At 45.6% G+C, this 13,271-nt stretch overlaps 6 non-coding genes across 6 annotated transcripts; all 6 read left to right on the forward strand.

The window, feature by feature from the left end:
- The first annotated feature begins 390 nt into the window (after window positions 1-390).
- Window positions 391-581, forward strand: LOC130343943 (U2 spliceosomal RNA). Its single transcript, XR_008883073.1, has one exon. It is a non-coding gene; the product is annotated as a U2 spliceosomal RNA (small nuclear RNA).
- Window positions 582-2,666: 2,085 nt separating this feature from the next.
- LOC130343968 (U2 spliceosomal RNA) lies at window positions 2,667-2,857 on the forward strand. Its single transcript, XR_008883089.1, has one exon. It is a non-coding gene; the product is annotated as a U2 spliceosomal RNA (small nuclear RNA).
- A 2,086-nt stretch (window positions 2,858-4,943) lies between these two features.
- LOC130343949 (U2 spliceosomal RNA) lies at window positions 4,944-5,134 on the forward strand. The gene has a single exon (XR_008883080.1). It is a non-coding gene; the product is annotated as a U2 spliceosomal RNA (small nuclear RNA).
- Window positions 5,135-7,222: 2,088 nt separating this feature from the next.
- Window positions 7,223-7,413, forward strand: LOC130343969 (U2 spliceosomal RNA). The gene has a single exon (XR_008883090.1). It is a non-coding gene; the product is annotated as a U2 spliceosomal RNA (small nuclear RNA).
- A 2,094-nt stretch (window positions 7,414-9,507) lies between these two features.
- LOC130343970 (U2 spliceosomal RNA) lies at window positions 9,508-9,698 on the forward strand. The gene has a single exon (XR_008883091.1). It is a non-coding gene; the product is annotated as a U2 spliceosomal RNA (small nuclear RNA).
- Window positions 9,699-11,792: 2,094 nt separating this feature from the next.
- Window positions 11,793-11,983, forward strand: LOC130343971 (U2 spliceosomal RNA). The gene has a single exon (XR_008883092.1). It is a non-coding gene; the product is annotated as a U2 spliceosomal RNA (small nuclear RNA).
- The last annotated feature ends 1,288 nt before the right edge of the window (window positions 11,984-13,271 follow it).

Here is a 13,271-nt window from a genome sequence, read left to right on the forward strand (position 1 = left end):
AATTAGGGTCGTAGATTAGCTAATCGTATATGCACGATGTATCTCACTCTGATATGTGTATTATGATATGTGTATTATGATTATGATTGTATTGGTGGTCTCTCATTCCTTGTTTTATACATTATATATTGAGGACCTTACTGTTGTTCTTGTTATATGAAAATTTATAAATAAAGTTTTAAAAAAAAAAAAAGGCCCCGTGGGAGTGCAATGGGCCCCTGTCTTGCTGCTTAGCAATAATGGTATGGGTTTAGGTTCTGCTGTGTGTACTGGTGGTTGACTGCCCCCCAGCCCAGAGTGTGCATGGAAAATTGTCTGGCAGCCTCCCTGACAGCAAGCAGTGATAGTGCCCATGAAGGGCACCTTGTTGGGCCCGCCCCTTTCACGGTTATTGCTTCTCGGCCTTTTGGCTAAGATCAAGTGTAGTATCTGTTCTTATCAGTTTAATATCTGATACGTCCCCTATCTGGGGACCATATATTAAATGGATTTTTGAGAACGGGGGCCGATTTCGAAGCTTGCTTCCGTCGCCCTATGCATTGACCCGATATGGCAGTATCTTCGGGTACAGTGCACCACCCCCTTACAGGGTTAAAAAGAAAGATTCCTACTTTCATTGCTACCTGCTTGCTGGCTAGCCAGCTAGCCAGCCCTGTGGGCCTTGCTGCTGCTGCAGCCAAAAAACAAAAGGTGGTGCTGCTGCTGCTTCTGCTGCTTCTGCTTCTGCTTGTGTCTGGCCGCTGTTGGAGCGTCCAGGCACAGGACTTCTGCTGCTGCTGACTAAATGGCCTCCTTAATTGGATCATTTGAGTAGCCAGCACACCTGTGCAGGTAGGGCATGACATGATAGGCAGCTGCCTTGATAGCGGGTGGGTGCTGAATGTTCCTAATTGACAAAATAAGATTAATGCTTATGAAGAAATATAAAATCTCATCCCTTCCCCAATATCGCGCCACACCCCTACCCCTTAATTCCCTGGTTGAACTTGATGGACATATGTCTTTTTTCGACCGTACTAACTATGTAACTATGTAACATAACATGGGGGGGGGGGGGGGGGGGGTCTCCTGGCTGTTCACACAGGTGTGTCATTGCTGTACATTGACCATGCATTGCTTCTGTGGTATTGCAAAGGCAAGACAAATGCTTCCAGCCATCCATTGCACTAATGGATTGGTCATCAGCTGGCTGTCTATGTCCCGCATCAATATAGACCAAAGTACAGAGGGTTAGGCTATGCTATTGTGCACCTACCTGATGCATCAGAAGGTGCGAGGCCCTTGCTAAATTCTGTGCACAGACTTTGAGATCTATACTTTAGACTGTATCTAAACCTGCTCCAACATGGACTGACATTCTGGCCTACTTTCAGCCGATGCGACTTGTCTGTCGCTGAACAGTCGCTTTTTATGTATTCAGCACCTATGTATAATGTTGTAAAAATGCTCTAGAAGCTAAAGTCGCAGAAATGTCACACATATTTGGCCTGCAACTTTCTGTGCGACAAATTCAGACAGGAAAAATCAGTATAAATCCTTAGAAAATTATCCCCCAGTGTCTCCATCTGCTGGCGGTATTGAATAAGCATTGCTGCACTGATGGGGTATGCATTAGACGAAAAAAAAGAAGAAAAAGAAGAATAATACGCCCAGAAAAGAGGCGAAAAGGAGAAAAACGTAAAAAAAGTGAAAAAAAAGTAAGAGGAAGAGAAGGGAAAAAAAGGTGGAAATGGGTTTAAAAGTGATTTCGGCGGAGAAATATATATATATATATATATATATATATATATATACGCGCACACACACACATATATATAAACGTATTCTCCGTTGAGATATTGCAGCCGCTGCTGTGTCCAGGCCCAGGAGCCTTAGCACTGTGCTGTGATGTCACTCAATACCACTGACATCACTAGGTGTAAACAACATCTCTCCTTTGCTGTGTATGTGACTATGGAGCTGTTTGGTGATGTCGTCTATTATGGCCTTCATAGAAGCAACAGGAGATTGTTGCATCCATCTAGAACCCTCAGAACTACAGTGCTATGATGTCACTCACTTCCACAGGCCTTGCAGAGTGTAAACAACAACAACCCAGCTTTGTTGTGTATGTAACCATAGGGATTTGTGATGTCACCTAGAACCTTCACAGCAGCGACAGCTTTATGAGGAGCATCAGCACTGCTCTGCCTGAGCAGAACCATCACCGCCATAGGTTGTCAAATAACCCGGGTTTAACCCACACAGGTAAGTCCAATGGGGTGCAGGCATGTCCTCTATGCTTACAGCTTCCCGTGGGTGTTGGTTTGATACCGTTTGGGGACAGCCAAGGAGGCATCTGCAGGCAACAAAGGTAGGTGTGTGCTTGTGTGTGTGTTTCCTATGCAGATCCTAAGCCCAGTGTCACATGCAAGTAGGAGGAGTAAGAAGGGTTCCTGGCAAATCCGGGTTATGGATTGCATTTAAAAAGGCCCCGTGGGAGTGCAATGGGCCCCTGTCTTGCTGCTTAGCAATAATGGTATGGGTTTAGGTTCTGCTGTGTGTACTGGTGGTTGACTGCCCCCCAGCCCAGAGTGTGCATGGAAAATTGTCTGGCAGCCTCCCTGACAGCAAGCAGTGATAGTGCCCATGAAGGGCACCTTGTTGGGCCCGCCCCTTTCACGGTTATCGCTTCTCGGCCTTTTGGCTAAGATCAAGTGTAGTATCTGTTCTTATCAGTTTAATATCTGATACGTCCCCTATCTGGGGACCATATATTAAATGGATTTTTGAGAACGGGGGCCGATTTCGAAGCTTGCTTCCGTCGCCCTATGCATTGACCCGATATGGCAGTATCTTCGGGTACAGTGCACCACCCCCTTACAGGGTTAAAAAGAAAGATTCCTACTTTCATTGCTACCTGCTTGCTGGCTAGCCAGCTAGCCAGCCCTGTGGGCCTTGCTGCTGCTGCAGCCAAAAAACAAAAGGTGGTGCTGCTGCTGCTTCTGCTGCTTCTGCTTCTGCTTGTGTCTGGCCGCTGTTGGAGCGTCCAGGCACAGTACTTCTGCTGCTGCTGACTAAATGGCCTTCTTAATTGGATCATTTGAGTAGCCAGCACACCTGTGCAGGTAGGGCATGACATGATAGGCAGCTGCCTTGATAGCGGGTGGGTGCTGAATGTTCCTAATTGACAAAATAAGATTAATGCTTATGAAGAAATATAAAATCTCATCCCTTCCCCAATATCGCGCCACACCCCTACCCCTTAATTCCCTGGTTGAACTTGATGGACATATGTCTTTTTTCGACCGTACTAACTATGTAACTATGTAACATAACATGGGGGGGGGGGGGGTCTCCTGGCTGTTCACACAGGTGTGTCATTGCTGTACATTGACCATGCATTGCTTCTGTGGTATTGCAAAGGCAAAGACAAATGCTTCCAGCCATCCATTGCACTAATGGATTGGTCATCAGCTGGCTGTCTATGTCCCGCATCAATATAGACCAAAGTACAGAGGGTTAGGCTATGCTATTGTGCACCTACCTGATGCATCAGAAGGTGCGAGGCCCTTGCTAAATTCTGTGCACAGACTTTGAGATCTATACTTTAGACTGTATCTAAACCTGCTCCAACATGGACTGACATTCTGGCCTACTTTCAGCCGATGCGACTTGTCTGTCGCTGAACAGTCGCTTTTTATGTATTCAGCACCTATGTATAATGTTGTAAAAATGCTCTAGAAGCTAAAGTCGCAGAAATGTCACACATATTTGGCCTGCAACTTTCTGTGCGACAAATTCAGACAGGAAAAATCAGTATAAATCCTTAGAAAATTATCCCCCAGTGTCTCCATCTGCTGGCGGTATTGAATAAGCATTGCTGCACTGATGGGGTATGCATTAGACGAAAAAAAAGAAGAAAAAGAAGAATAATACGCCCAGAAAAGAGGCGAAAAGGAGAAAAACGTAAAAAAACGTGAAAAAAAAGTAAGAGGAAGAGAAGGGAAAAAAAGGTGGAAATGGGTTTAAAAGTGATTTCGGCGGAGAAATATATATAGATATATATATATATATATATATATATATATACGCGCACACACACACATATATATAAACGTATTCTCCGTTGAGATATTGCAGCCGCTGCTGTGTCCAGGCCCAGGAGCCTTAGCACTGTGCTGTGATGTCACTCAATACCACTGACATCACTAGGTGTAAACAACATCTCTCCTTTGCTGTGTATGTGACTATGGAGCTGTTTGGTGATGTCGTCTATTATGGCCTTCATAGAAGCAACAGGAGATTGTTGCATCCATCTAGAACCCTCAGAACTACAGTGCTATGATGTCACTCACTTCCACAGGCCTTGCAGAGTGTAAACAACAACAACCCAGCTTTGTTGTGTATGTAACCATAGGGATTTGTGATGTCACCTAGAACCTTCACAGCAGCGACAGCTTTATGAGGAGCATCAGCACTGCTCTGCCTGAGCAGAACCATCACCGCCATAGGTTGTCAAATAACCCGGGTTTAACCCACACAGGTAAGTCCAATGGGGTGCAGGCATGTCCTCTATGCTTACAGCTTCCCGTGGGTGTTGGTTTGATACCGTTTGGGGACAGCCAAGGAGGCATCTGCAGGCAACAAAGGTAGGTGTGTGCTTGTGTGTGTGTTTCCTATGCAGATCCTAAGCCCAGTGTCACATGCAAGTAGGAGGAGTAAGAAGGGTTCCTGGCAAATCCGGGTTATGGATTGCATTTAAAAAGGCCCCGTGGAGTGCAATGGGCCCCTGTCTTGCTGCTTAGCAATAATGGTATGGGTTTAGGTTCTGCTGTGTGTACTGGTGGTTGACTGCCCCCCAGCCCAGAGTGTGCATGGAAAATTGTCTGGCAGCCTCCCTGACAGCAAGCAGTGATAGTGCCCATGAAGGGCACCTTGTTGGGCCCGCCCCTTTCACGGTTATCGCTTCTCGGGCTTTTGGCTAAGATCAAGTGTAGTATCTGTTCTTATCAGTTTAATATCTGATACGTCCCCTATCTGGGGACCATATATTAAATGGATTTTTGAGAACGGGGGCCGATTTCGAAGCTTGCTTCCGTCGCCCTATGCATTGACCCGATATGGCAGTATCTTCGGGTACAGTGCACCACCCCCTTACAGGGTTAAAAAGAAAGATTCCTACTTTCATTGCTACCTGCTTGCTGGCTAGCCAGCTAGCCAGCCCTGTGGGCCTTGCTGCTGCTGCAGCCAAAAAACAAAAGGTGGTGCTGCTGCTGCTTCTGCTGCTTCTGCTTGTGTCTGGCCGCTGTTGGAGCGTCCAGGCACAGGACTTCTGCTGCTGCTGACTAAATGGCCTCCTTAATTGGATCATTTGAGTAGCCAGCACACCTGTGCAGGTAGGGCATGACATGATAGGCAGCTGCCTTGATAGCGGGTGGGTGCTGAATGTTCCTAATTGACAAAATAAGATTAATGCTTATGAAGAAATATAAAATCTCATCCCTTCCCCAATATCGCGCCACACCCCTACCCCTTAATTCCCTGGTTGAACTTGATGGACATATGTCTTTTTTCGACCGTACTAACTATGTAACTATGTAACATAACATGGGGGGGGGGGGGGGTCTCCTGGCTGTTCACACAGGTGTGTCATTGCTGTACATTGGACCATGCATTGCTTCTGTGGTATTGCAAAGGCAAAGACAAATGCTTCCAGCCATCCATTGCACTAATGGATTGGTCATCAGCTGGCTGTCTATGTCCCGCATCAATATAGACCAAAGTACAGAGGGTTAGGCTATGCTATTGTGCACCTACCTGATGCATCAGAAGGTGCGAGGCCCTTGCTAAATTCTGTGCACAGACTTTGAGATCTATACTTTAGACTGTATCTAAACCTGCTCCAACATGGACTGACATTCTGGCCTACTTTCAGCCGATGCGACTTGTCTGTCGCTGAACAGTCGCTTTTTATGTATTCAGCACCTATGTATAATGTTGTAAAAATGCTCTAGAAGCTAAAGTCGCAGAAATGTCACACATATTTGGCCTGCAACTTTCTGTGCGACAAATTCAGACAGGAAAAATCAGTATAAATCCTTAGAAAATTATCCCCCAGTGTCTCCATCTGCTGGCGGTATTGAATAAGCATTGCTGCACTGATGGGGTATGCATTAGACGAAAAAAAAGAAGAAAAAGAAGAATAATACGCCCAGAAAAGAGGCGAAAAGGAGAAAAACGTAAAAAAAAACGTGAAAAAAAAGTAAGAGGAAGAGAAGGGAAAAAAAGGTGGAAATGGGTTTAAAAGTGATTTCGGCGGAGAAATATATATATATAATATATATATATATATATATATATATATATACGCGCACACACACACATATATATAAACGTATTCTCCGTTGAGATATTGCAGCCGCTGCTGTGTCCAGGCCCAGGAGCCTTAGCACTGTGCTGTGATGTCACTCAATACCACTGACATCACTAGGTGTAAACAACATCTCTCCTTTGCTGTGTATGTGACTATGGAGCTGTTTGGTGATGTCGTCTATTATGGCCTTCATAGAAGCAACAGGAGATTGTTGCATCCATCTAGAACCCTCAGAACTACAGTGCTATGATGTCACTCACTTCCACAGGCCTTGCAGAGTGTAAACAACAACAACCCAGCTTTGTTGTGTATGTAACCATAGGGATTTGTGATGTCACCTAGAACCTTCACAGCAGCGACAGCTTTATGAGGAGCATCAGCACTGCTCTGCCTGAGCAGAACCATCACCGCCATAGGTTGTCAAATAACCCGGGTTTAACCCACACAGGTAAGTCCAATGGGGTGCAGGCATGTCCTCTATGCTTACAGCTTCCCGTGGGTGTTGGTTTGATACCGTTTGGGGACAGCCAAGGAGGCATCTGCAGGCAACAAAGGTAGGTGTGTGCTTGTGTGTGTGTTTCCTATGCAGATCCTAAGCCCAGTGTCACATGCAAGTAGGAGGAGTAAGAAGGGTTCCTGGCAAATCCGGGTTATGGATTGCATTTAAAAAGGCCCCGTGGGAGTGCAATGGGCCCCTGTCTTGCTGCTTAGCAATAATGGTATGGGTTTAGGTTCTGCTGTGTGTACTGGTGGTTGACTGCCCCCCAGCCCAGAGTGTGCATGGAAAATTGTCTGGCAGCCTCCCTGACAGCAAGCAGTGATAGTGCCCATGAAGGGCACCTTGTTGGGCCCGCCCCTTTCACGGTTATCGCTTCTCGGCCTTTTGGCTAAGATCAAGTGTAGTATCTGTTCTTATCAGTTTAATATCTGATACGTCCCCTATCTGGGGACCATATATTAAATGGATTTTTGAGAACGGGGGCCGATTTCGAAGCTTGCTTCCGTCGCCCTATGCATTGACCCGATATGGCAGTATCTTCGGGTACAGTGCACCACCCCCTTACAGGGTTAAAAAGAAAGATTCCTACTTTCATTGCTACCTGCTTGCTGGCTAGCCAGCTAGCCAGCCCTGTGGGCCTTGCTGCTGCTGCAGCCAAAAAACAAAAGGTGGTGCTGCTGCTGCTTCTGCTTCTGCTGCTTCTGCTTGTGTCTGGCCGCTGTTGGAGCGTCCAGGCACAGGACTTCTGCTGCTGCTGACTAAATGGCCTTCTTAATTGGATCATTTGAGTAGCCAGCACACCTGTGCAGGTAGGGCATGACATGATAGGCAGCTGCCTTGATAGCGGGTGGGTGCTGAATGTTCCTAATTGACAAAATAAGATTAATGCTTATGAAGAAATATAAAATCTCATCCCTTCCCCAATATCGCGCCACACCCCTACCCCTTAATTCCCTGGTTGAACTTGATGGACATATGTCTTTTTTCGACCGTACTAACTATGTAACTATGTAACATAACATGGGGGGGGGGGGGGGTCTCCTGGCTGTTCACACAGGTGTGTCATTGCTGTACATTGACCATGCATTGCTTCTGTGGTATTGCAAAGGCAAAGACAAATGCTTCCAGCCATCCATTGCACTAATGGATTGGTCATCAGCTGGCTGTCTATGTCCCGCATCAATATAGACCAAAGTACAGAGGGTTAGGCTATGCTATTGTGCACCTACCTGATGCATCAGAAGGTGCGAGGCCCTTGCTAAATTCTGTGCACAGACTTTGAGATCTATACTTTAGACTGTATCTAAACCTGCTCCAACATGGACTGACATTCTGGCCTACTTTCAGCCGATGCGACTTGTCTGTCGCTGAACAGTCGCTTTTTATGTATTCAGCACCTATGTATAATGTTGTAAAAATGCTCTAGAAGCTAAAGTCGCAGAAATGTCACACATATTTGGCCTGCAACTTTCTGTGCGACAAATTCAGACAGGAAAAATCAGTATAAATCCTTAGAAAATTATCCCCCAGTGTCTCCATCTGCTGGCGGTATTGAATAAGCATTGCTGCACTGATGGGGTATGCATTAGACGAAAAAAAAGAAGAAAAAGAAGAATAATACGCCCAGAAAAGAGGCGAAAAGGAGAAAAACGTAAAAAAACGTGAAAAAAAAGTAAGAGGAAGAGAAGGGAAAAAAAGGTGGAAATGGGTTTAAAAGTGATTTCGGCGGAGAAATATATATATATATATATATATATATATATATATATATATATATATACGCGCACACACACACATATATATAAACGTATTCTCCGTTGAGATATTGCAGCCGCTGCTGTGTCCAGGCCCAGGAGCCTTAGCACTGTGCTGTGATGTCACTCAATACCACTGACATCACTAGGTGTAAACAACATCTCTCCTTTGCTGTGTATGTGACTATGGAGCTGTTTGGTGATGTCGTCTATTATGGCCTTCATAGAAGCAACAGGAGATTGTTGCATCCATCTAGAACCCTCAGAACTACAGTGCTATGATGTCACTCACTTCCACAGGCCTTGCAGAGTGTAAACAACAACAACCCAGCTTTGTTGTGTATGTAACCATAGGGATTTGTGATGTCACCTAGAACCTTCACAGCAGCGACAGCTTTATGAGGAGCATCAGCACTGCTCTGCCTGAGCAGAACCATCACCGCCATAGGTTGTCAAATAACCCGGGTTTAACCCACACAGGTAAGTCCAATGGGGTGCAGGCATGTCCTCTATGCTTACAGCTTCCCGTGGGTGTTGGTTTGATACCGTTTGGGGACAGCCAAGGAGGCATCTGCAGGCAACAAAGGTAGGTGTGTGCTTGTGTGTGTGTTTCCTATGCAGATCCTAAGCCCAGTGTCACATGCAAGTAGGAGGAGTAAGAAGGGTTCCTGGCAAATCCGGGTTATGGATTGCATTTAAAAAGGCCCCGTGGGAGTGCAATGGGCCCCTGTCTTGCTGCTTAGCAATAATGGTATGGGTTTAGGTTCTGCTGTGTGTACTGGTGGTTGACTGCCCCCCAGCCCAGAGTGTGCATGGAAAATTGTCTGGCAGCCTCCCTGACAGCAAGCAGTGATAGTGCCCATGAAGGGCACCTTGTTGGGCCCGCCCCTTTCACGGTTATCGCTTCTCGGCCTTTTGGCTAAGATCAAGTGTAGTATCTGTTCTTATCAGTTTAATATCTGATACGTCCCCTATCTGGGGACCATATATTAAATGGATTTTTGAGAACGGGGGCCGATTTCGAAGCTTGCTTCCGTCGCCCTATGCATTGACCCGATATGGCAGTATCTTCGGGTACAGTGCACCACCCCCTTACAGGGTTAAAAAGAAAGATTCCTACTTTCATTGCTACCTGCTTGCTGGCTAGCCAGCTAGCCAGCCCTGTGGGCCTTGCTGCTGCTGCAGCCAAAAAACAAAAGGTGGTGCTGCTGCTGCTTCTGCTTCTGCTGCTTCTGCTTGTGTCTGGCCGCTGTTGGAGCGTCCAGGCACAGGACTTCTGCTGCTGCTGACTAAATGGCCTCCTTAATTGGATCATTTGAGTAGCCAGCACACCTGTGCAGGTAGGGCATGACATGATAGGCAGCTGCCTTGATAGCGGGTGGGTGCTGAATGTTCCTAATTGACAAAATAAGATTAATGCTTATGAAGAAATATAAAATCTCATCCCTTCCCCAATATCGCGCCACACCCCTACCCCTTAATTCCCTGGTTGAACTTGATGGACATATGTCTTTTTTCGACCGTACTAACTATGTAACTATGTAACATAACATGGGGGGGGGGGGGTCTCCTGGCTGTTCACACAGGTGTGTCATTGCTGTACATTGACCATGCATTGCTTCTGTGGTATTGCAAAGGCAAAGACAAATGCTTCCAGCCATCCATTGCACTAATGGATTGGTCATCAGCTGGCTGTCTATGTCCCGCATCAATATAGACCAAAGTACAGAGGGTTAGGCTATGCTATTGTGCACCTACCTGATGCATCAGAAGGTGCGAGGCCCTTGCTAAATTCTGTGCACAGACTTTGAGATCTATACTTTAGACTGTATCTAAACCTGCTCCAACATGGACTGACATTCTGGCCTACTTTCAGCCGATGCGACTTGTCTGTCGCTGAACAGTCGCTTTTTATGTATTCAGCACCTATGTATAATGTTGTAAAAATGCTCTAGAAGCTAAAGTCGCAGAAATGTCACACATATTTGGCCTGCAACTTTCTGTGCGACAAATTCAGACAGGAAAAATCAGTATAAATCCTTAGAAAATTATCCCCCAGTGTCTCCATCTGCTGGCGGTATTGAATAAGCATTGCTGCACTGATGGGGTATGCATTAGACGAAAAAAAAGAAGAAAAAGAAGAATAATACGCCCAGAAAAGAGGCGAAAAGGAGAAAAACGTAAAAAAACTTGAAAAAAAAGTAAGAGGAAGAGAAGGGAAAAAAAGGTGGAAATGGGTTTAAAAGTGATTTCGGCGGAGAAATATATATATATATATATATATATATATATATATATATATATATATATACGCGCACACACACACATATATATAAACGTATTCTCCGTTGAGATATTGCAGCCGCTGCTGTGTCCAGGCCCAGGAGCCTTAGCACTGTGCTGTGATGTCACTCAATACCACTGACATCACTAGGTGTAAACAACATCTCTCCTTTGCTGTGTATGTGACTATGGAGCTGTTTGGTGATGTCGTCTATTATGGCCTTCATAGAAGCAACAGGAGATTGTTGCATCCATCTAGAACCCTCAGAACTACAGTGCTATGATGTCACTCACTTCCACAGGCCTTGCAGAGTGTAAACAACAACAACCCAGCTTTGTTGTGTATGTAACCATAGGGATTTGTGATGTCACCTAGAACCTTCACAGCAGCGACAGCTTTATGAGGAGCATCAGCACTGCTCTGCCTGAGCAGAACCATCACCGCCATAGGTTGTCAAATAACCCGGGTTTAACCCACACAGGTAAGTCCAATGGGGTGCAGGCATGTCCTCTATGCTTACAGCTTCCCGTGGGTGTTGGTTTGATACCGTTTGGGGACAGCCAAGGAGGCATCTGCAGGCAACAAAGGTAGGTGTGTGCTTGTGTGTGTGTTTCCTATGCAGATCCTAAGCCCAGTGTCACATGCAAGTAGGAGGAGTAAGAAGGGTTCCTGGCAAATCCGGGTTATGGATTGCATTTAAAAAGGCCCCGTGGGAGTGCAATGGGCCCCTGTCTTGCTGCTTAGCAATAATGGTATGGGTTTAGGTTCTGCTGTGTGTACTGGTGGTTGACTGCCCCCCAGCCCAGAGTGTGCATGGAAAATTGTCTGGCAGCCTCCCTGACAGCAAGCAGTGATAGTGCCCATGAAGGGCACCTTGTTGGGCCCGCCCCTTTCACGGTTATCGCTTCTCGGCCTTTTGGCTAAGATCAAGTGTAGTATCTGTTCTTATCAGTTTAATATCTGATACGTCCCCTATCTGGGGACCATATATTAAATGGATTTTTGAGAACGGGGGCCGATTTCGAAGCTTGCTTCCGTCGCCCTATGCATTGACCCGATATGGCAGTATCTTCGGGTACAGTGCACCACCCCCTTACAGGGTTAAAAAGAAAGATTCCTACTTTCATTGCTACCTGCTTGCTGGCTAGCCAGCTAGCCAGCCCTGTGGGCCTTGCTGCTGCTGCAGCCAAAAAACAAAAGGTGGTGCTTCTGCTGCTTCTGCTTCTGCTTGTGTCTGGCCGCTGTTGGAGCGTCCAGGCACAGGACTTCTGCTGCTGCTGACTAAATGGCCTCCTTAATTGGATCATTTGAGTAGCCAGCACACCTGTGCAGGTAGGGCATGACATGATAGGCAGCTGCCTTGATAGCGGGTGGGTGCTGAATGTTCCTAATTGACAAAATAAGATTAATGCTTATGAAGAAATATAAAATCTCATCCCTTCCCCAATATCGCGCCACACCCCTACCCCTTAACCTGGTTGAACTTGATGGACATATGTCTTTTTTCGACCGTACTAACTATGTAACTATGTAACATAACATGGGGGGGGGGGGGGGGTCTCCTGGCTGTTCACACAGGTGTGTCATTGCTGTACATTGACCATGCATTGCTTCTGTGGTATTGCAAAGGCAAAGACAAATGCTTCCAGCCATCCATTGCACTAATGGATTGGTCATCAGCTGGCTGTCTATGTCCCGCATCAATATAGACCAAAGTACAGAGGGTTAGGCTATGCTATTGTGCACCTACCTGATGCATCAGAAGGTGCGAGGCCCTTGCTAAATTCTGTGCACAGACTTTGAGATCTATACTTTAGACTGTATCTAAACCTGCTCCAACATGGACTGACATTCTGGCCTACTTTCAGCCGATGCGACTTGTCTGTCGCTGAACAGTCGCTTTTTATGTATTCAGCACCTATGTATAATGTTGTAAAAATGCTCTAGAAGCTAAAGTCGCAGAAATGTCACACATATTTGGCCTGCAACTTTCTGTGCGACAAATTCAGACAGGAAAAATCAGTATAAATCCTTAGAAAATTATCCCCCAGTGTCTCCATCTGCTGGCGGTATTGAATAAGCATTGCTGCACTGATGGGGTATGCATTAGACGAAAAAAAAGAAGAAAAAGAAGAATAATACGCCCAGAAAAGAGGCGAAAAGGAGAAAAACGTAAAAAAACGTGAAAAAAAAGTAAGAGGAAGAGAAGGGAAAAAAAGGTGGAAATGGGTTTAAAAGTGATTTCGGCGGAGAAATATATATAGATATATATATATATATATATATATATATATATATATATATATATATATATACGCGCACACACACACATATATATAAACGTATTCTCCGTTGAGATATTGCAGCCGCTGCTGTGTC

Source organism: Hyla sarda, unplaced genomic scaffold (assembly GCF_029499605.1).
Source record: "Hyla sarda isolate aHylSar1 unplaced genomic scaffold, aHylSar1.hap1 scaffold_698, whole genome shotgun sequence".
Lineage (NCBI taxonomy): Eukaryota > Metazoa > Chordata > Amphibia > Anura > Hylidae > Hyla > Hyla sarda.